The following is a 21,768-nucleotide window of genomic DNA, read 5'->3' on the forward strand; positions in this document are numbered from 1 at the left end:
ACCATATTTGAATTCAGGAAAAAGCAGTTAATAATAAGTTGTAAAAGGAGGCTTACCTCGTTTGGCAGTAGGTGGTTCTATCACTATCATCAAAAAACAGACTAAAAGATCAGGTCAGGTCAAAAACTTGTTTTCTCTTCAGATTGTAAAAATTTTTCAATTTAGCAAAAACCTGAGACATCAAAGGAATCTACAATGACCACTAACTCTGTGACATTGAATCAAACTTAGAAGGAAATCTTTGTTTAATGATTCCTATGAATGTTCTTTTATGTAAAGCCATGGGCGGAGTTAAATAGTAACTCACAAACAAGTGTTGTTCTTTCAGCCGTCTATCCCTTTGATACACAACTTGGGTCAAAAGTGACTCGGCTCAGTTTTTATTTTCTATACCTTTGCAGTGGATGAATTTCATCATTCAGTATTTCAGGTTTTCCCTAATTAACTTGTTTTTGACCATCACAAAACCTTATTTAAATTTTTCTCTTGTTACTTTTTGAATACAACTTTCTTTTGTATCACTGCTCTTCTAATGCACAACATGGGTAAAAAATGACCCGTATTAATTTCCTGTGTTATTTCATGCATGAGTGGATGATATGCAAAAAGGTCAAGAGCCGTTCAGAGACGCACAATGTCCTCGGTGTGCTGCAGCCTTATGCTTCATCATGAGATCCTCTCCATATACTAAATATCCATTATTTTCTTTCAACCTGCGAGGATCTGTAACTGAATCACTTACAGCAGAAATTATCCTTTTAAGTGAACGACAAACTCTCCTCAATCAGGGTTCAGGTGAATCTTGTGCAACATTATTCAAGCGTGCAGCAAACCAATCTTTTTTAGGATGAAAAGCTTTTTATCTGTGTTCTCCTTTATTTTGCTAATTGCTGCCTCATTCATTGTTAATAATGGAGAGGGTGGAGATGGATCTACAACGACTAACAGCTAATGCCAGTTAGTGAGTGCAACTGGATTTTAATTTGCACCGAACCTTTTCCTGATAAAGAAAGTGCGAACGGGTCAGAAACATGAGAAACGCTGTAGAACTAAATTGGCTACTCTCTTCAATTAGTGTTGATTATCTATAAAAGGTCAGCTTGTTAGAGAGATTTTGAAAGTGGGTTTAAGAATTGAAGCAAAATATTTAGATTTTAGTCACTGACAATTTGGTAATCAATGACAGATATAACTAATATCCACTGTATTTTTCACTTATGATGGTTCCAAAAACATAATCATCAAACTGGTCGGCAGAAACGTTCAAAGACATTTTTCGCTGCTTTACAAAGACTGAGCAACGACTGGCCTCGGGACAAAAGAGCGGTGTCATCCCCTCATTCCCTCCTCCTCGATTCCTCCGTCATCACACAGCTGTGTGTCACAGCCCCCCCAAGGCAGCTGGGTAATGGGAACACCCTCCTCCTGGTGCCTTGACTTTGTGGCCGAAAAAAACCCCAGGTCCTCTAAAAGATGCAAAGGTGCCGGGGACCAAATGTGATCACTGCACAGGAAGTGAGCGCCGTGTGTTGTGTGTAAGGTGAAGAGTCTGCACTCACACAGAAGAAAGAGTGAGAGACAACAGAGACAACAAACTAAAGAGACGAGAGGGAAGGCAAGTGAAGCGCTGACAGTTTCTGAGCGATTCATCTCAGAACTGAGGAGCTGTTGACAGCACACGTAAAAAATTGTACCAATCATACCAATAAACTGTCAGGACGGCTAGAACCAGATGTGTCACACACCACAAATTATCATCGGTGTTGTCCTGTAGCTGGCAAACAAATAAACAAACATAAACCTGCCATGACACACAGACGTGAACCAATCACGTCTCCTCCAGCTGCTGGACCCTGCTGAGGGAGCAAATACCAAAACAGACAGATTATCCGCTTAGGAGCCTAAAACGCTTATTGCAATAGAACACTGCTGCCGCCCCCAGCTGCCCAAGCCAGAGGTGTGTGTGCATGTGTACGTGTGTGTGTGTGTGTGGGTCAAATATCATGTGTCGCACATGACGACTACAGCGTAGCATGTTCCATGTGGTGCATGTGTCCCCTCAGAGCAGAGGATTAATGTGGAGCACCTCCAGCACCACACACACACCAGGAATGCCATGCTGATCTGCTCAGAGACAACGGGAGGAGGGGTGAGGAGGGGTGAGGAGGGGTTCAAACCCCCTTCCATAAATTCTCCGTCTGTATCTATGGAGAAGAGGGGGAGAGAGAGGAAGAGACTGGAGGAAGAACCAGAGATGGATGGAGGAAGGGAGGAAGAGAGGAGAGTAAAATAATAAAGATGGAACACACAAGAGTAGACCTTCCCCTCGCACAAACGCACACACACACACACTCACATTGTGGACAGCCTAACCACAACCTTATCCCTGACAATAACCAGGAGCTCAGAAGTGACGTTGTGTGACGTAAAGACCGTGCTTTGGCCCCATTAGGTCTACTTGTCCTTACATGGTTAAGTGTTTATGCTGGAAAGGGTCCAGAAAAGGTACCAAAAATGAGTACACACACACACACACACAAAGAGATGTGCGCTCATTAGTTCATTAGCAGCAAATAACTGTTCCGGTTATCATTTTACACACATCACTGCTTCTTACACATGCTGCCAGATGAAGAAAAACACACACTTGCAAAAGCATGTAGTTGTGTGTGTGTATGTGTGTGTTTGTGTTGTCTGGATTGCCATGATATAACCGGCAGCGGCCTACATACACTCGTACACAGCAGCTGTCTGAGCCCTGGTCTGTGGTAAAGCAGCACTGACACTCAAGTCAAGTGATCATCAAAGTCAATGGGGTTCATCCTCTGAGGGTCATGAACGTCTGAAAACATTTCATGGCCTTTCACAAATTTCAGTCTTGACCAAAATGGCGGGTTGACATTCCCTAAAAACCATCTCCTCTCTCTCCACTCCCCACCTCCATTCCTCCAGCTGGACGCCTCACTGTTCAAACCCTCCCTGCCCCTTGCTGCCCCTCCCTCCACATTCCACTTAACCCCGGTGGAACAATCCCGGCCCACCTTCTTGACACCACAGACTCCCAACAAACATAAAAACACCTCCCACCCACCCCTGGGGAAGTGGGGATTGCAGGGTAGGACATGTTGAGACAGGCGGATAAGGCCAGACCATCATCTTGAGGCCAGAGAGCCTCCTGTCTCAGGGCAGACGGCGTGGCCCCCCCGACTCTGACCACAAAGAATGAATCACTCTGACCGAGCAGACTTTGAAGGAACTCGAGGAGGTGTGAAGAGTTGTGAAAAGTAGCCGTTTCTAAAATAAAACCACTTTGTATGCTCTGTGACAGGCCTGTAAAAAAACAAAACACAACTGTCTTTTACATCTGTGAACAGAATGACACAATTTCCACACAGGGAAGTTTCATCAAAGCGGCTTCGCAGACGCAGACCGAGGGGTCAAGTTAAATTTGGAAATCTGGATCGTGGAAACTCAGCGGGGGGATTTTGACTTTATTATTTAAGTGATCCGAGTCATTAAACCCTGACAGAGCATCCGGAGCAGCAGCAAAAAGCCTCGGACTGAAATCATTTCTTTTCGGCGTCCCAGCTGAGCACTCAAACTTTCTGCAGCTCACACGCCTTATGAAATAACTATCAGCTGTGAAAACTGTAAGGAGCAGACACTCCTCCTGGAAGAATGTGAGGCCGACATTTCCCCCCCCCCCCCCGAAACCGCACATGTGCTCCGAGATGGAAAAACATGTGTATAAATGCATGCAACCTACACACAGCCAACACACACACACACACACACAGACACACACGCCTGCAATCTTACTGAGAGCAGCAGCTGAGTGTTTCTGAGGAAAGGAAAAGGTCAAGTGCTCCCATGTGAGACGTTGATAGACTTTTAAGTTCTGATCATGGCTGCGAGCACAATTCACTCCCAGGTCGTGTTCCTCCTCCTTTTATTGGTTTGTTATTCACATGGCCTTCGTAATCTACTTCCATTGAATCATGTCATTGGATTTACAGGTATTTGGTGATAACTGGTCACAAATTGGCCAAATTGAATTTGTTGTTTCAGGGTGGATTGATGTGAGCAGTGCTGCTAAAGCCGGACTAAAAAGTCACACAATGTTCATGAGACATCCAGACTTTCTAAACTATGTGATTGAATATTATTTGATCTAATGAAAAATAAAAAAAATCAGACAGTATCAGCAAGACAACGTGATTCTTCGACAGAAACATTGGAGTTTCTGTTTAAAAAGGCTGTAAAGTTAAAGTCAAATGACCCACTGGATATTGGATGATTGCTAATATTGTTGTCATGGGGTAAAATCTGAAGAAACTCCAGTTTCTGTGCTGATTATCATCTGTAATATAATATCCTGACGTCAGCTGATGAATCACAGGCTGCTCTGTTAGTGCCAAACATTCTCCTGCTCCACTTTGTCAAATGTGAAGATGTGGTACTTTATTTGTCTCACATGATCGTATAATTATGTCTGGATAAAAATATCTGTTTGGAGAAAACAAGAGATCTGAGAACATCAGCTTCTTTAGCACTGGAACATTGACAGTTTATCAGGTCATAGACAAAACTCTTAACCGTGAAAATGATCAATAAAAGACAAGAATGCCAGGAGAGTGCATACCTCCTCCAAGGTCTAACAGTCCCCTCAAATTCAATCAAGCCACCAAATCTAACACACTGAGAGAGATAAGTCCTCTTATATAAAATATGTTTTATCATCAAGATCCATTCACTATTCTCTGTGAGAAAAAGGTCCCATCTCACAATGTCAGATAAAGTTATTTAAAAGAAACCTGGATCCACAACAAAAGTGAAGGAGCTCCTTCTTGGCCTGTGTCCCATTCTTCCACCAAGTTTCAAGAAAATCTGTTCAGTAGTTTTTAGCGTAATCCTCCTGAGACGAAACAAACTAACTCACCGGTCAGGGCCGAAAACATAACCTTAGTGGTCAAAAAATCACATCCACTTAAGGTCAGCGCTGCAGTGTTGTGCTTTTTGTGTTGTGTTTTAGTAGCTTTGGGGGAAAACCCAACAAAACAAGATCAAGCCTCTGAGTTCCCTCCCAACCACACAGTCATAATTTCTGTAATGAGTCTTTGGAGGGAGAAAGAGGAGGAAATGAATGCATGGGTGTGTGTGTGTGTGTCTCTGTGTGTGTGTGTGTGTTTACTAGTCTCTGCTTTTGTGGGACAGAGAAAGTGAAAGACTGAGAGGGAGAAAAGAGTGTGGGAGCAGATGCAGGGAATGAAAAGCCGGCTCTGGGTAAAGTGGAGAGCAGGTGACGGGCAGCTTGTGTGTGAGAGTCTGGGAACAGACGCTGCTCTTGCATCCCTGCAGCCTCTCTCGGCTTGGCACTCGTCTCCAGCCCCCCCTCAAACATCTCAACCACGACCCAAACAGGCTGGCAGCGAAGCAAAGCACTTCCACTTAACCATATCAAAGTCACGCTGGCGCGGAACTGAAAGAGCATTTCGCCCTGAATCAAAAAACTCCTTCTTTTGTCTTCTCTTCCCCCTTCTGAAGCAGCATGAGCAGCCGGGAGGAAAGCAGCACCGCAAGCTGCATATTTATTTGCTGTTTTTGTTGTTATTTTGAAAGTGCTGTGGAATTGGCAGAGAATTAAGGGCCTGATTTCTTGGGGGAGACCTGTTTTTGATGGAGGACATGCAGCTGAAGAGAGCATGTGTAGCTGGGCTGGCAGGGTTTTAAAAAGGAGGATCACTTTTCTCCAGGTAGGTTCCTGTGGGTTTTTTTAGAACCCAGAAAAGAAGAAGTCATGTGCAGACCATCTGGCACAAGGACCTGTCTCCTGTCCAGGCTGCTCACTTCAGACAGTTTGATTTCACTGCTGCTGTGTCTATCTGCTCTGGTTTAGCCAACACCTCCACTGAAGCTCAAAACATGACATGGAAAAAAGACCTGATGCCCTTTGACCCCTAAACAAACCTGGAGGCCCTTTCATTTAAACATTTTTGTCCCCTGACCTGGTTCTCTCACTTTTCGCATGCAAGCAGCATCACAAGTGCGTGTGTGTGTCTCAGCAGGGAAGTACACACTCACACGCACGGATGCACACACACACACACACTGACAGGAGCTGCACAATAACATTTTCTCCCATTCAAACTTGCATCACGTGTCTCCTGCAAACACAGAAAGGACTTGAATGGCAGAGATTGCTCACAGCACAGCATCAATCCGGAGGGACGCACTCAAACACTCCTCATGTGGACTGAGTTGCAAATATTACATCTCTATCTTTTTTATAGTTTTATTGCAGCTTTTGAGCTCCACTACTTTGTGTTCTGGCTATTCAATTAAGTGCAAATATCATCCTCATGCAACTTCTACAGTTTAATAGCGTGATCCTGTGCGATCTGTGAGATTTAAGGCACAAAAATCGACTTTAAAGTCTAATTCTTGGTGTTTCTGAGGGTTTCTCCTCCATTCAGTTGCATCCTCGGTGAAACCAGTTCACGCGTGGCTCAGATCCACTAACTCACTGGCCCCGGAGAACAGGCTTCCCCCCCCTACAGCCTGGAGATACGAGTCCCTCCTGGATGAGGGGCACCACAGTCTCCACACCCCCACAGCTCGTTTGCATTGACCGGGTTAAACTCACCTCTCCAAAAACTTCACTCCAGCGTCTCCATCCGTGCGTAAAAGGTGGGGGGTGCGCTCGCTGCTCTTCAATGTGCAAATAAAATAAAATAAAAAAAGAAGATAAACTCTCAGTTCCGGAGAGGATGAACCGATCACCGGCTGCTGGTCGTTAGTTCCCCGGCTCCGAGCCTCCGAGCAGCGGATCAGACACTGGCTCCTCTCTCTCTCTCTCTCTCTCTCTCTCTCTCTGCCTCTGGTTCGTGGTCGCTGCGCTCCTCCCGAACAATGGCGAGCCAATGGAAGGCTGCGGGTGTTACAGGGGGGGGCGGGGTCACTCTGTTTTTGTTGAGTCCCCCCCCCCCAGTCATCCTCAACTCTCTCTTGTGTGAGTGGTGGGTTTGCGTGTGCACGTGGATGGCCGTGAACGAGCCCTGAGAACATGACTTAAGCCGGTGGAGGGTCCTGACACTCTTTGTCTCTCCCAATAAAAGAAAACGTCCCATAAGCTATATTTTTGCATAACATGTTACTCTCTGCACCGATTGGGTTTTTTCCACAGAAATACTGAAAACATGTATTTTATGTTTGCACAGTCTGAAATATAATAGTCTCCTTATGAAACCACATTTAAAGACACTGGATCCAGATTTTTAGTTTTGGATTTGCACAAAATTTGATAAGATTATTATTATTTTTCATTAAGATCCAGAAAATTATTCTCCGAGAAAATGTTGTAAAACACTCACAACGTTACAAAAACGTTCCTGGATCTGTGCTTTGATCCGGATCTGCACCCAAATTGAATGGTTTGGCCCACATGGAAATCGGTAGAGGTTTTTTTTTGTCTAATCCTGCTGTCAAATAAAGGCAGGTGAGGTATTAAAATAAAATAAAACAAGTGTTTGTCTGTACTACCTTTAAATAGCCCTCTATTTATAACGATGATTATCTAAGTGGTGTGAAACGCTATTAGAACCTGACATCAAAGCTCTTCGAGGATGAATAAACACTCAAGAATGGCACTCAGAGCACATATCACCGCCTGGGCCCGACAGTCCGCTCATATTCAATCAAACTGCACCACCAGGATCCAGCACAGATCTCACAACGTTTAAGGAAGTGGAAGTCGTGTATCTACCACATCACATTCTTCCACCAAGAACATGGTTTCTGCAGTTAGTGCTGTTTTTCTGCAAACAGACAAACAGCAATGAAACATACTGTCCTTGTGACTGTCAATAGTAGAATGTAAAGTAAATTTGAGACGCCTCAAACCCTCAACTTGTACAGTAATAATGAAAATACTGAACTGAAAATACAGATATGACATGACCTCAGTCTCTGCTGCTCACACATACATTGTGAGTTGTGCTGCTCCGGGCGTTAGCTGGTTTCTCTCTGCTCTACAAGTTCAGCCTGAGAGGTGAATCCCCGTCTTAGCAGCAGCTTCAACCCAGCTGTCACCTCATGTCTCTGATATTTGTCCCTGTGTGTGGACGGCAGTGCGGACATTTTTAGTGGTTGAGAACTAATACGATAATACACATATTTTCAGCTTTGTAGGTTTTGATTTACCTCTTTTATATTCACTATAAACTTAACTTTTAAAATGAGTTGAACTTTAACACCTGATCTCATTCTGCTACACAGAACCTGTACACAGAAAATGAATAGTTCTACTCTTACATGTTCAAGTATTGACAGGATGCGAAAACGACGGTGTGATTACGCGCCTTAACAACAACAGTGGCTTTTTCCAATCCGTTCGCCTCAAGTGGGTTTACAGCGATTGCTTTTCCCTGGAAAGAAGCAACGAACAAATTGAATTATACGCGGGTGGAACCATGAAAAAGACAAACACCTCCATCTTCAGAGCCACAAACGGCTGGAAACACACAGGTGCTGCCCTCAGAGCGCTGCGGGAGAACACATTTCTGCAGGGCGGCTTATGAAGAGTGGCTCGTCTCGGAGTGGCCCTGCCAGCATAATTGGCCTCCATAAGTGGATATGCTGTTCCGCTGAGTCCATACAAATCCAATTCAGCTCGGCCTTCCACGAAGCAAAGGGAGCAGAAAATGGCTTGTCCCTTTTAATCCATCAGTTTGGTGGTAGTAGAGGAAGGGATTTCATAATGACTCGCTGATATGATTAATCTTGTAGTGAGCGTTTGGGGATTTTCATGCAGTCACCCCTGGCTCTGGTGTGGCTACATAGCATGAAAAATGTGGTCCTTTTTTTCACTTTCTTACTAAAAAGGATTTCTTTTAGAAATGAGACCACCTCAATTGAAATACCAATATAGACTTTGTCCTTAGAGGGTTTTCGGTGACATAACATAACAGCTATACAGAGTGGGAAGAAATGGCTTCAGTTCGGTTGGGATATACAAGAGGTGAAAGGATGGAAAGAGTCAAAGCTGAGGAAACTCCACTGGTTGGTGATGACCATGAGATGCAGCTGAACTTCAATATATTTTGCCAAAGGTCCAAAATAAACCATCAAGTTCAGTCGAGAAAGAACAACAGTTTAACGAGTGTTGAAATATCTTGCAATGTTAAAGAAAGTGAAACTAAAATTCCTGGATCCGCCCAAAGCTGTAACGGGTTCTTACCTGCCCCACACGGCGTCCTTCCACCATGTGGCGTGGAAATGCATTCTGCTGTTCATGTGTAATCTTGCTACAAACAGAAGTACACACCAACCAGCAAATAAATAGACAGGGATGAAAACATAACATCCTCGGCGGAGGTGAAAAAAACAGACACCCTATTAGACCTATTGTGTATTTTTTCGCTACTTCAGGCTATGATTGGTCCATTTGTGGTTCTGTTCTTCTCCGTAGAGTCAAACTTGAATGTTTTATGATTAAATGAAACATTCAGTGAACTCTGTAGGCTTTACATAAGCCCCTCAGCCAACTTTAACACACACACACACACACACACACACACACACACACACACACACACACACTTACGTGCACACCCACGCACACTCCTCTTTCTTCCTGCTAGACTCTCAGCTGCTGAACAGCTCAGCCTGTAATTATGCCTGTCATCAACAGCCCTTGACTAGCGGCTATATTTACTGGGGAACCTGTGTGCACATACACACTCCCTGCACACAAACACACACACGTAAAGTGATGACCATCCACACAGGACAGTATAACACACACACGCATGCATGCACATAGAACTATTTATAGATGTTCCCAATCAAAATCACAGGTAATTTCGCATTGAGTTCTCAATAATTTTCTCAGGTATAATTTCCCTTTCTGGCTCGCCCTCTGTTTCCCGAAAGAAGTTACACTCTATAGTTTTAGTAACATCCTCCTTTCTCACTCACCTGTTTTCACTTCAAAGAAATTCCCAATGAGATGAAAGGAAAAGTGACTTTGATGTAATTCCATAAATGTTTGTATTATGATATTTCTTACAGCAATTTGTGGTAGAAATTCTATTATCAAAGAAACTCTACAGTACTTGCAAGCTATGTTTGTCAGCTGTAACTAAGAACACAAAGGCAAATAATGATATTATTAAACAACACCATCTCTTATGTAATAACTGCATCTTGAAAGAAGTTATGAATGAAACCAACTCCCAATGACCTCCCAGCGGTGAGCTTCTTTTTCCTCCACACCAGTAACAACTGCAGTGGGTCGACACCATCGACCTGCTGCTCCACATGTGGCGTGGCTTTTAAACCCCTTCGGTCGCTCGCTCAATCTCCAATCTCCAAGTCTTAGCATTTACAGAATCCCCTTCATCCAAACGCTTTACTTTTTTACTCCTTTTCTCTTTTCGTTTTCACTCTACATTTTTCCTTTCTGTGTGGCCGTCAACCTCTGACCACTAAACCAGGATGAATCAGAGAGGCCACATGACCGGAGGGCAGGGAGGTCAAGGCTAAGGGATGTATAGGCACAGCTGACGATGTGTGTGCGTGTGTGTGTGTGTGTGTATGTATGTGTGTACGTATGTGTGTGTGAGGGGGGGTATCAGAGTGAGAGTTTGTGGCTCTAAAATATCAGAGGAACATGCTGAGTCCCGCCTCTTCTCAAGTTACTAGCCCTAGTAAGTTTCCCTCATTGTTGGACTTAGCCTGAATCCAACCTAAACATTAAGAAACCCTTTGTGAACATTCACTTTTTAAAGTGTGGAGGTGTATTGCTTCTTAAATGATGATAAAAGCTTCTAGTTGCACATTGTCCTGCGTGTCTCTGACTCAGAGGTGAACCAATTGCAGGCTGTGCCTCTGAGCTGTAGCTGAGCTTTGGTCCGTAATGACCGGTTCCTTCTGCAGGGAGAGAGGAGCTTTGACGCACATCACAGACCTGCAGACTGCAGGTGTCTGGCAAATGCTAATATATCATTTCACCCTTCATTACACACAGGAACTTAAAAACTCAATATATATTTATAAGTATTTTGCTTCTAAGCTTTTATAAAATGTGCTTCTGGCTACACTGATAGATTAAAACTGCACTAACCAATATCTTACACAAAAATGATCTATGCAATATGAAAATATGATTAAAAGCCTTATTTCTTAGAATCTAAATCAGTAGAATCAAGAGTAACATACTTGTGACCTGCTGCACAATATACTCAGCTCCTTCCACCAGGTGACCTGTCTATGAAGAGTCATGGGTGGTCTGTTACGTCCTTATTCTGAACAGGATGACCTCATTGTGAGAGAGGTTCTAAACCACTCAGTGTAAACCTTGCAGTGTTGCCAGAAGCACAGACTGCCATGGTAACCACACGGGAACAGTAAAGGTTAGCAGTACTGTCATCGTAGACACGAGCCAAATGTAAACATCTGTGACCAGAAAAACTGAGACGTGTTAACACTTAAGGCTAAAACCTGTTTGCAAAGACAGAATTAAAGAAATAAAGATTTCTTCTCTTGCGTCATCTGGATTACTGAATGTTGCACCATTAAAAATTCACCTCTTCCTCTTTTTTTCTTCCCTCCTGTTCTTTCTCTCCTTTTCAGTGAAAGCTGCAGAAAATAATAACAGTCGAAGTCTTTTTGGCTGAAGTAGGTCAGTGGAGCCAACTGTCAGAAGCAGGAAAGAGAGATGCGGAGCAGCCAGCTACCGTAGGTCCCCTCCGGTCAGAGCTGTTCCCAACACAGAGACACACACACTACACTACTACACTGTGTGTGTGTGTTGCACCGCACTGGACAGAGACGTCATCTGTGGTCAGACAGTGGAGGTGGATGTGTGGGCGGACTGTCAGTGTATTAATGTTCAAGCTGCAAGACAACAATTGTGTTCATGCGAGAGGTGAAGAGGGGGATGTGTCACTGCTTGTGTTTGTATGTGTGTGTCTTATAGCAGGGCAAATGGATTAAGTCAGTTTTAGATCATTCACCAAGATCTGGCGGTGACCTCTTTGTCTCTAGCACTGTTCATCCTGTCCTCCATGTCCACTGCTGCTCTGATATCAGATGTACATGTCCACCGATGGACATTATCACACTCAAAATCACAACAACGTCACTGACGAGCCAGTTTTCCGACTGACAGAGAGACGAGGGGAGAGCTACTGTATCTGCGTGGCATAAAAGTTGAGCTCAAGTTGACAGACAGCAATAAACATTGACTAAATTAATGTCGAGCCAGACCACGCTGCTGCACTGAAGTGTTCAGCTGCAGGGAGAGCTGTTTAAGAGCTTCGTATGATCACAGCACATATTTGAACCGCAGCTCGTATACTGAAAAAAGCAAAGTCCTGTTCAGCGATGAAAGGACTTTCACCTGGGAAATACCCGTACGTTAAACCTCAGTGTAGGTGTTTGATCTAGAAGTTGTTCTTAAGGAGAGTAAATATCAAACCAAGAGAGATGTTTCCCTCAAACGCCCTGAGCTGTGTGTCTGAGCAAATAAGCTTGGTGGCTAAAAAAATTTATTACTTTAAATGAAATGTATCAGTACTAAATTTGAAATCTTTCTGGGTTTTGAAGTTTATAAGACTCGACAAGGCTATAAGACTTATAAATTGCCACTATTTAGTGCTTGGCAATATTGTTGACATGATAAATAAACTTTGAGGATTTGACTGAATCATGTTGCTCTATCTAAACTTAATGAACAAATGTCTCAGCTAAAGGCCTCATTCCTGGACACATGTTGCTAAAAGCAGTAGCTAATCAAAAGCAAACATATAAACATTGAATATCTATAGACAATCCTTTAAAACACAGGGCATTACTTATTTGTACATGCTAACATACAGAAATGCCATTTAGTCTAATATTATTGCCATAACATTTAGTAATATGGTGTGAGGTATCGTGTATTCTTTTTGAAATGCAACTTTACATCTTAAAAATGTACTTCTAGGTCAGACAGTCTTTTACACTTCAGTCTAAAAAGTTCATATACTAACTATCTAACATGTTATTAATTGCTATTAACATGTATATAATTATATGATATATGGTGTTTCCTTCTTATAAATAATAAGAACATTTTTGAAATGCATTATTATTATTATCAACAGTCCCTGAAAAGCTGACACCATTAAAATGTTCAACCTTTTCGGTGTATTTAATACATTTAGATCTTAGTTAAACCATTTTCAGGTACATCTGCAGTAGCCCATATGTAAACATGTAGCGTCAACATGATTCTCGGTGCAGATAAATAATTTCCCTCCCAGCTTTCCAGTCGGTAAAGCAGGACTGTGATCCTGAGCCTCTGTGGGCACCATGTCGGCTCAGACAAGGATACAGTTTCCTGGGGTTTGCCACGCAAGACATGTACAGACAAGAGACTGGGAGAGAAATTGAGACTGAGAGGATTTGTGAAATCTGACCTGGCTTCTAATCTTGCAGCCTTTTACTTGAGTATCTCAGGCTAATGCCCTGTTTGAGGGTGCGTGGTGCAGGTTTATGTCCCTGTTTCACCCTCCAGGCGAGAGTTGAAAGCTTGTTCTGCAGAATTGAGAAAGACATCAGCATGATAATATAATGAGGTCTCCCCAGAGCTCATATTTGAGTGTGTGATTTGATTAAAATGTACTTAAAGTGAAATAGAGATGTAACTGCAGCGTTCAAACGCCCACATTAATCCTTTCTCTTTAGCTAGCATGAGCATTCTAGCACAGTATTGGTGTTAATTGGATCGTGCTCAAACCAGTCAGATGTCAGTTAAGTTCCCATTTAAATGGGTAATTGGTCACCAAACGTGTCATTTACAGCTCCATATAGTTCTCAGTATCAATTCTTGTAGACTAGCCAAACAAATGATTTGTGTTTACGTTTACTTTTAATAACTTAATAACATGTGTCACCCCTCAAATGTGTTGTATTTGCTGTACACTGCTTATAATGTTGGGTTTCTCTAAAATTTAATTGAGTTGATTTTTTTATTCATTCGTTTTTTGCCATGTATTTTGTGAAGCAATACAAATAATTTTTTTATCATTTTTGTTATTATTATTATTAATGCCTTGTGAGACATGGGTTATATAGCTTAGCTATTAGCCACAGGTTGTACAAATTGACTTTCCACATAGGCTAATGTGTGTTGCTCAGTTTTAGTCCAGATCTTAGTTCTTGATATCTTGTTTCAGATTCTACTATTTGTTACAAGAAAAAGTTCCTGTTCAAAATTTGGTGTCTCCTTCAACATAAGCCTACACCCTGTGTCAAGCCTTTACATATTCAGGTTTATTTGCTCTCTCTTTAACATCTCTGGTGTTGTTAAGCTGAGAACATTAAAGAAGAGCTGAGCGGCAAAGTCTGGCATGACGCCTTAAAAAGTGAGTTTAGGTGAAAACACTACATCAAAGCTTTAATCACATCCAGGTAAAGTGTCACACGCACAGTTACACGAAACCTCTCTTTAGGAATTATTCAAATACGCACATAAACACAGCCTCAATGGCTTAAAACTTTCTCAAAATCTGCAGAGGGATCTGAGCAGAAACTCCCAGGAAATCTAAATGATTGACATGTCATCGCACAGCAGTTAGTGTTCAAAAAGCCAACCAAAAAAAACAAACAATGGCTGTTGAGCCCAGCAATTAGTGGTTTTGTCATGTAATTGTCAGTCAGGGGAGGAGTGGAAATGCATCCTATTGCTACAGGGACAGGAACAATATGAGACATTCCTGCATGAGAGCAGATAAACACTCTTATCAGATGACAGGGATTAAGTCCAGTTCAACACATGAAAATGCAAAGCACCGACATGCAAACGATTCTAAAAGTCTCTCAAGGCTGACCTGTCAACCAAAGAGCTATTTCCTATCTGGGTCTAAATATAATTCAAGGTGCTGCAAGGAATTCTGACAGTAATAACGACCGGGGCCTTTCCCTGGAGCTCCTCGCTTGTAACTCAAAGCAGCTCTTTATGCTTTCTGACCTGACCCAGGAAGTCAAACACTGGTTTATTTGGACACCAAACACAGACCCTGTTTGACCATCGATCTCATTTTCAACTGTATTTTGACTGTCATTAAAGCCTCACTCCTGCAGCTCTCCTCTGAGGCACACTGGTCTCTTGTCCTTTGCTTCGCACGCTGCTTGTTACTTCTCCACCGACCACGTGGGGAAACCAGCAGACAAAAATCAGCCGCTTTGATTTACTCATGAGGGGGAAGAGGGAATTAAAGAAGCCATTGTGTTTAATTTGGTCTGTTTTTCCATTTCATTTGGTTCGGCCATTTTCTTTCTCTGTGGAATCTTTTGAGATTGTGTGCATGTGTGGTAAAGTGTGATTACACGGGAAGAAAGCAGAGTGTTTTTTGTGCTAATGTGTGTAAAACTACTTAAGGGCTTTGACTGTGTATTCTGTGTGTAGAACCATTCAGGTGAGGAGGGGGTTCGTGCAGAGGTTGTATTGCAGGGACTTATGGGTAATCATCAGGGGTGGGCTGAGACTTGCAAGGAGCTGAGACCCTCTGAGTGAATACAAAAGCTATCTGTGGCAAACAGATTGTCGATATCCATAAATTGCAAGTGAACAATTAGTGTCAAACATCTCAATTCAATTACACTTTTGTGATTTTCGTATTTGCACACTCGCTTATACAACTGGAGTCTAAGTCTATGACCTCAAAGCTTGTGAGAATCTTCCAAAAACCCCTCAAATAACTCGCAAATGTATGTCAGCCAAAGCTGCCTGGTGAGCCCAGTGACCTTAAAAGACTAAATGCTCATCTGCATCAAAGCATCCTTAAACGGACATTTGACCCAAATAACAAAAGCAAACAGTCCCATTCCTAATCTCACCCTCTAAACCTTGTTTGGTTCTCCAACGGGCAAAAATAGCTTTCAATGGACTCCAACACCAAATACTAACCAGTACCTATATTAACAGCTGATGTGGTTCAGAAGAACCAGAAAAACCCTTTTCCAGGATGAACTCCAAATTTATTCCACAATATAAAACAACTTAAAAGCATAAAACTCAGTGAGTCACCTGATAAGGCTGCTATGGCTGTGGGATGTGTGCAGAAACAACACAGCACGTCTTATCGCAGCTGAGCATGCGCCACCAATTCTATCCCATTAGAACCTATTGTCACTGTGAATGCAGAGCTGACAGCTAATGCGTCTGATCTGCTCCCTTTTAACTCTGAGGTCAGGCCACATGAAGGTTATGCTTATAGTGATGGAAATGTAAAGTGTTGTTATTGTTTCGTGGCCTCTGGCTTTTAACGTTGCACTCAGTATTTGATTCTGTGCTTGTCACGGCTATTTTAGCACTACTACTCACTCACCACAAACAAATACATTATTGCATTACATAACATCTGTGATTTTTAACTTTGCTTGCCTCTTAGCATGAACAAAGGAATGGCAATGTTACACTTTGGTCCAGAATAACTGTTGGACTGATTTGCATGAAATGTGGTAAGAAATTCACATGCCACTCAGGAGTTGTTGTGATACCTTTGGTTGTCTGACTTGCATCTAGCACCACCATGAGGTCAAAACTTCCATTTGTGCGATATTTTGGTTTATGACCAAATCCTAAAAACAAGCAAATGTTAGCAAGATAACAGGCAAAACTAAGATTGTGAAAGTGGTAAACATTATAGTTACTCAACAACAGCATTGTAGCATTGTGAACATAATAGACGTTAGTATTAGCTACTCGCTAACAGGCAGACGGACCCCTAAATGAAACCCTGTTACAGGTTACATGTCAAAATGCAGTTCAATCTAATGTTGTTTAATTTGAATGTCTGGCTTTGAATCTAGCTTCTGTACTTGAGATTTAATCAGTTCAACACTTAATTCTAATCTTGTGGAGAGAGCAGCTCAAAGATTTGCATTTTCACTAATAATGATGATTTAGAAAGAAAATAGGCCAGTGGTTGCAATTATTCAACACAGAATACACAGTTGAATTTCCATGACTGATCCAAAGAGCTAATTAGAACATAAAATATAAGTGATCCATATTCTGCAACCTTCAGCTGTGTCTATGAATAAACACACTGTTGCCTGCCGGCCAGCCTATATGCTTGGATCCGTGCACTGTGATTGGCTGGTTTGTGGCAGAGAATCCTCTGGTTGTGTAGCTCGTGGATGTGTTGTTTCGAGCATCACGTCTCAGTCAGAAGTGGGTCAGTGGAGGCATTAACATACATTACACACCAAATGATGCAATATGAGGGAATATCCTCCTGTTGTCCACGCATCATGTGAGGAGCTGCTGCGGAGCCTTGAAAGCCTGAGTGGAGCTTAGACATTTACTGTATGTTAAACTGTATTAATACCATCGTGCTGTAATGTGTACAGTGCAGGCAGATGAAGTGCAATTAGGTGGTGTACAAGATAAAGGAATAATTTACACAGTAATAAATAATAAAAACCAAGCCATTTCAGAAATGTTATAGTATAATGTTTTGTCATTTTATGATGAATTATGGACTATTTCTTGGGGGACTATTAATTAAATTTTTCAGTTAGTTTGACACTTACATTTTTCAACAGATTAAATAAAAAAAATTGAACACAAACAATGGTGAGCTTTTCTTTACATATATACTATACTACTAACGGTTTCTGTCAGCAGTTTTCTTTTATTTTCAGTGTTTATGCTGTAGGATTATCTAACTGGCTACTGGCTGTTTAAGTGTTTTTTCTTCTATTTAAATCTACTGTCAGACAGCAGATACGTATATTACCTTAAATGGAGAAGGCTATGACTCAGGAGGTAGAGCGGGTCCTCCACTATCTAGAGGGTCAGCAGTTTGACCCTAGTATCGTGAAAGTGTCTTTGGGGGAGATACTGAACCTCAAATTGCCAATGAGGGCTGTGCTGACAGTCTATGAGATGTGTGATAGCGAATGTGCTGCACATAGTTGCACTGTGTGAATGTGTGTGTGAACGGGTGAATGACAAACCTGTTCTATAAAAGTGCTTTGAGTGGTCATCAAGACTAGAAAAGCTTTATATAAATACAGACCATTTATCATTGAACAAAATGTCAAACTACTCCCTAACATTTAAGAACCTTTAAACATAAATGACACAGAAGGACATGTGCTGAGCCATGAAGCATTAGAATACAATTCAGGTCAGAGACAAAAAAATAATAAGATATTGTAAATTTACACTTTTTCTACCTGTTTCTTCTAACTGTAAATAATCATTATTCAAGTCCTGCTGACTGATGACACTGCTCATTATTCCTCCTGGGAACTACTGACCACAGGTTGGGATTACAGCTGGTTTTTAAAATAACAAACACTCATGCTCTAAGTAGATGTTGAAAAGGTTTTTCTCTAGCGGCGCATAATACTTGGTTAAAAACATGTGCCTGTTACACAAGAACGCCCACACTGCAGAGGGCACGGCTCCTCTCGGTTTCTAAAAAGGGTAAAAGTTGAAGAACTGATATTCAAAATGTGCAAATGCAGAGCTGCTGCAAAAAAGGGGAACTGGAGACAGAAGGCGTGAAGACCTCATCTCCAGGATTCATCACACTGATTATTGCGATCACTGAGTGTATCAATACTGCAGAATGACTTAACACTATAGGAGCATATCTTTCTATCTTACTTTACAATAAGTTAAATCATTTACTGGTGATTTTTCTTTCTCATCAGTGTGAAGCAGAGCCAACTCAAACGTACATCATCAAGCCCACCTACACGGCTGAGCAGATCCCTCCAGGCCACACTTCACCCATCACTTCCACTCACTCCTCAACCCTGAGCACAACCACGACTCACAAACCAAGCAGTCTGACCGCTCTGTAATCCTCCAGCAGCTGCCTTGGCCCAGCAGCCCTCCTGTAAACCCACGCCTGCTCTCACACTCCACAGCTGACCCCTGGCAAGCTTACCGTCCGCCTGGAACACATCCTCCGCCTCCTCCCGCATCCTCTCATCCAGGTCATCCTCTACAAAGTCGGTCATGGCCATCACTATTCCTGTTCTTCCGCTGGTTCTCCCCGAACTCGGCTCCCTCAGCCGACTAACCGGAGCTACGGAGAAGGCGACCAGGCTGTAAAATTGAATCGCTTTGGCCTCTTCGCTCCAGGAGACGGTCCGACCACCAGCAGGCTCCTCGCTCGAGCAGGAGAGGACTGGACTGAGCTGAGCTTCAGCTCCCTGCACTGGGATGTGTGCGAGTGTAAATGTGCCAGAAGAAGAAGTGTGTGTCTGTGTGTGTGGGTGAGAGAGAGGACTCCCAGCCACTTTCATTAAGTTTCAGCAGCAGTGCAGATTTCATAACATCCTGTGTAAAGCTGAAGTGAGAATGTGCCGTTCGGAGAGCACTTGTATGAGTAGGAGTCCGCATGTGTGTGTGTACAGTATGGGGAGGGTCATTATGTGAGTGTGCATGTATGAGTGTTTCTGCATGTGTGCGTGCAGGTCCACAACACACGACAATGAGTCAGCTGGAGCGCCTGGTGATTAACAGCAATAATTAGATTTTATATTTTGAGTCAGCAAAGGGTGTGAAAATGTGTGTGTCTGTGTGAGTCTGTGTGAGTCTGTGTGTGTGTGTGTGGCTTGGAAGATGTGAGCCTGGCTCTACTTGTCATTCCTTCACAGCTCACTAGGAATCATGGGACCACACTGATTGCTCCCTCTATTTTTTCCACTTGGCCCACATCAAGGAGGCCTCGGCGTCACTGATAACGTCTGATATCTCCATGGTGCTGCTCAGTATGCAGTGAATAAACACACTAACCTACCTACTCACAGAAAGAGAGTTTTTCATGTTTAGTCACACAGCTTCGCATCTGTGTTTCTGTTACCTAAACACAAACAGCTCTGTACACTGTGGGACACCACTTCAAGTCTTATTTTCAGCTTCAATTCGTTACTTACATATATCAATCTTATTTCAGCCGGCATCCTTGTTTGGAAAAAAATGTATAAATTCCTATAATTTTGTAATGACAAACTTCATGCATTCACAGGGAGATTCAACTTTTTGACTATGATATGGTTTTTAATCCAGCTTTCTAAAATGTTAGCAACGACCTCAGGAGGCCCAATTACTACTCTCTCTCTCTCTCTCTCTCTCTCTCTCTCTCTCCAAGCATTTCATGTCCAGTCGTCAATCATTAAGGAAAAGATTAAACAAAGCAGAAATCAAAAAAAGCAGACTGACAGATTTGTTCTTCCTCCTTTTTACCCCAGTCCTTCATCCGTCTTCTCTGTGCACTTTCTCTGACTCACATCCCATTTAGACAAACCAATTCCCAACCAAAATAGAAACTAGGCCTCAAGTCAATTCATTAACACTTTTCCCTCAGACTTCCTCTCCCCTGCCACCGTCTCCCTTTAAGGCTGCAGCTCAAGGGAGCGAAGCTGAAGACAAACTCATTTTCACTGCGACTCGTCCAGACAATGCAGATACATCACATTTACCAGGAGGTGGGATGTGGCTCTAAAAACACGTGAAGAACATTTCCCCCGGACTGAAGGGTGCTCGGAGCAGTTTAACAGCTGTTAGGAAATAATTAATCTACGTCATTGCAGAGAATGAGGCGAGAAACTGATTTTTGTTAGGTGTTTAGATGAATTGGTTTGACGGAGAGTGTTTGCATGGTGTTTGGGGGTCAGTCTAAAACAGGAACTGAAACTGTGGCTATGGCTAAAACTGGAAGCAAAACTGCTTCAAAGAATAAACTTGGACCTGCTTTGGCAAAGATACAGCAGCAAAAAGGTTAATATGATTGCACCATGCTCCAAAAAACACTGTTGCTTCTAACCATGAGTAATGGTAAAAAATATTTTTCATGTATAATAATGCATGTTTGCATAACATGTGTGCATTAGCTGGAATTGTTCCCCTCCACGCACAATCAGTTCATCTCTGTGAGCCTACATGAGGAAAAGTGTAGTAACTTGCAGGCGACGCAACCTGCACGACCCTATATCAGCAATATGCACTTCAAGCAACTTGATTGGTTACTGCACCCTCTGCTGAAAAGAAGATTTGAAACAGAGACCCTTAGTTGTTCAACATACAGAAGAACTTCAACTACAGATTCATTGACAAAGAAAAAAGGGATTAACTGCATCCTATTGGAACGAGTCCACTAACGTGAACGACTGTAAAGAAACCTTTGAGGTGAACCTCTGGTACGACCCTTGGAGCGACCCCTGAAATAGTGACCTAACGGTGGCAAGCGTACCAACCTAGGTCGTCTTAATAATAAACGGATTAAACTGGCAGCACTGCAGCAGACGTTTGTCGCCTTGGCAACAATAAAAAATACACAGTTCAGCTTATGAAAGGGTCTTACTTTGGTTATGTTTGGGCACAAAACCATTTGTTTAGGTTTAGGCTTAAAATGGCTTAAAAGTACATTTGTTGCCATGGCAATACTAAAACTTGGTTAAGGTTGTGGAACAGTCATGTGTCAATGAAATAACATAAGTCTGGTCTCACATAAGAAACAAACAGCGGTCGCTTGCGTTAAAGTCAATCTACTGATGCAGGCTTCGTCGCCAAATAAAGTACGTCACCTGACTTTCCGGCTTTACTCCAGTCATAATTACTGTGGCCACTAGAGGTCGCCTAACAAGAAAATCTAACTATGGGGGTCGTGATAAGCAGCTCCACCACCGAATAATGATGAATAAAGTATGGATGGAAAATTGTTCAAACGTCTGAGCGTTGATCAAAGGGAAGGAGCA

At 42.5% G+C, this 21,768-nt stretch overlaps 1 protein-coding gene across 1 annotated transcript in view; it reads right to left on the bottom strand.

The window, feature by feature from the left end:
• The window catches only part of ripor2 (RHO family interacting cell polarization regulator 2), a 39,267-nt gene extending 32,404 nt beyond the window's left edge, over positions 1–6,863 (bottom strand). The window contains exon 1 of the mRNA XM_061093289.1: positions 6,644–6,863. The gene's annotated coding sequence lies outside the window, so the exon portion shown is untranslated. The remainder of the gene's footprint in view (positions 1–6,643) is intronic.
• Between the last annotated feature and the right edge of the window lie 14,905 nt (positions 6,864–21,768).

The sequence above is a fragment of the Limanda limanda genome, chromosome 19, assembly GCF_963576545.1.
Source record: "Limanda limanda chromosome 19, fLimLim1.1, whole genome shotgun sequence".
NCBI classification, from domain to species: domain Eukaryota; kingdom Metazoa; phylum Chordata; class Actinopteri; order Pleuronectiformes; family Pleuronectidae; genus Limanda; species Limanda limanda.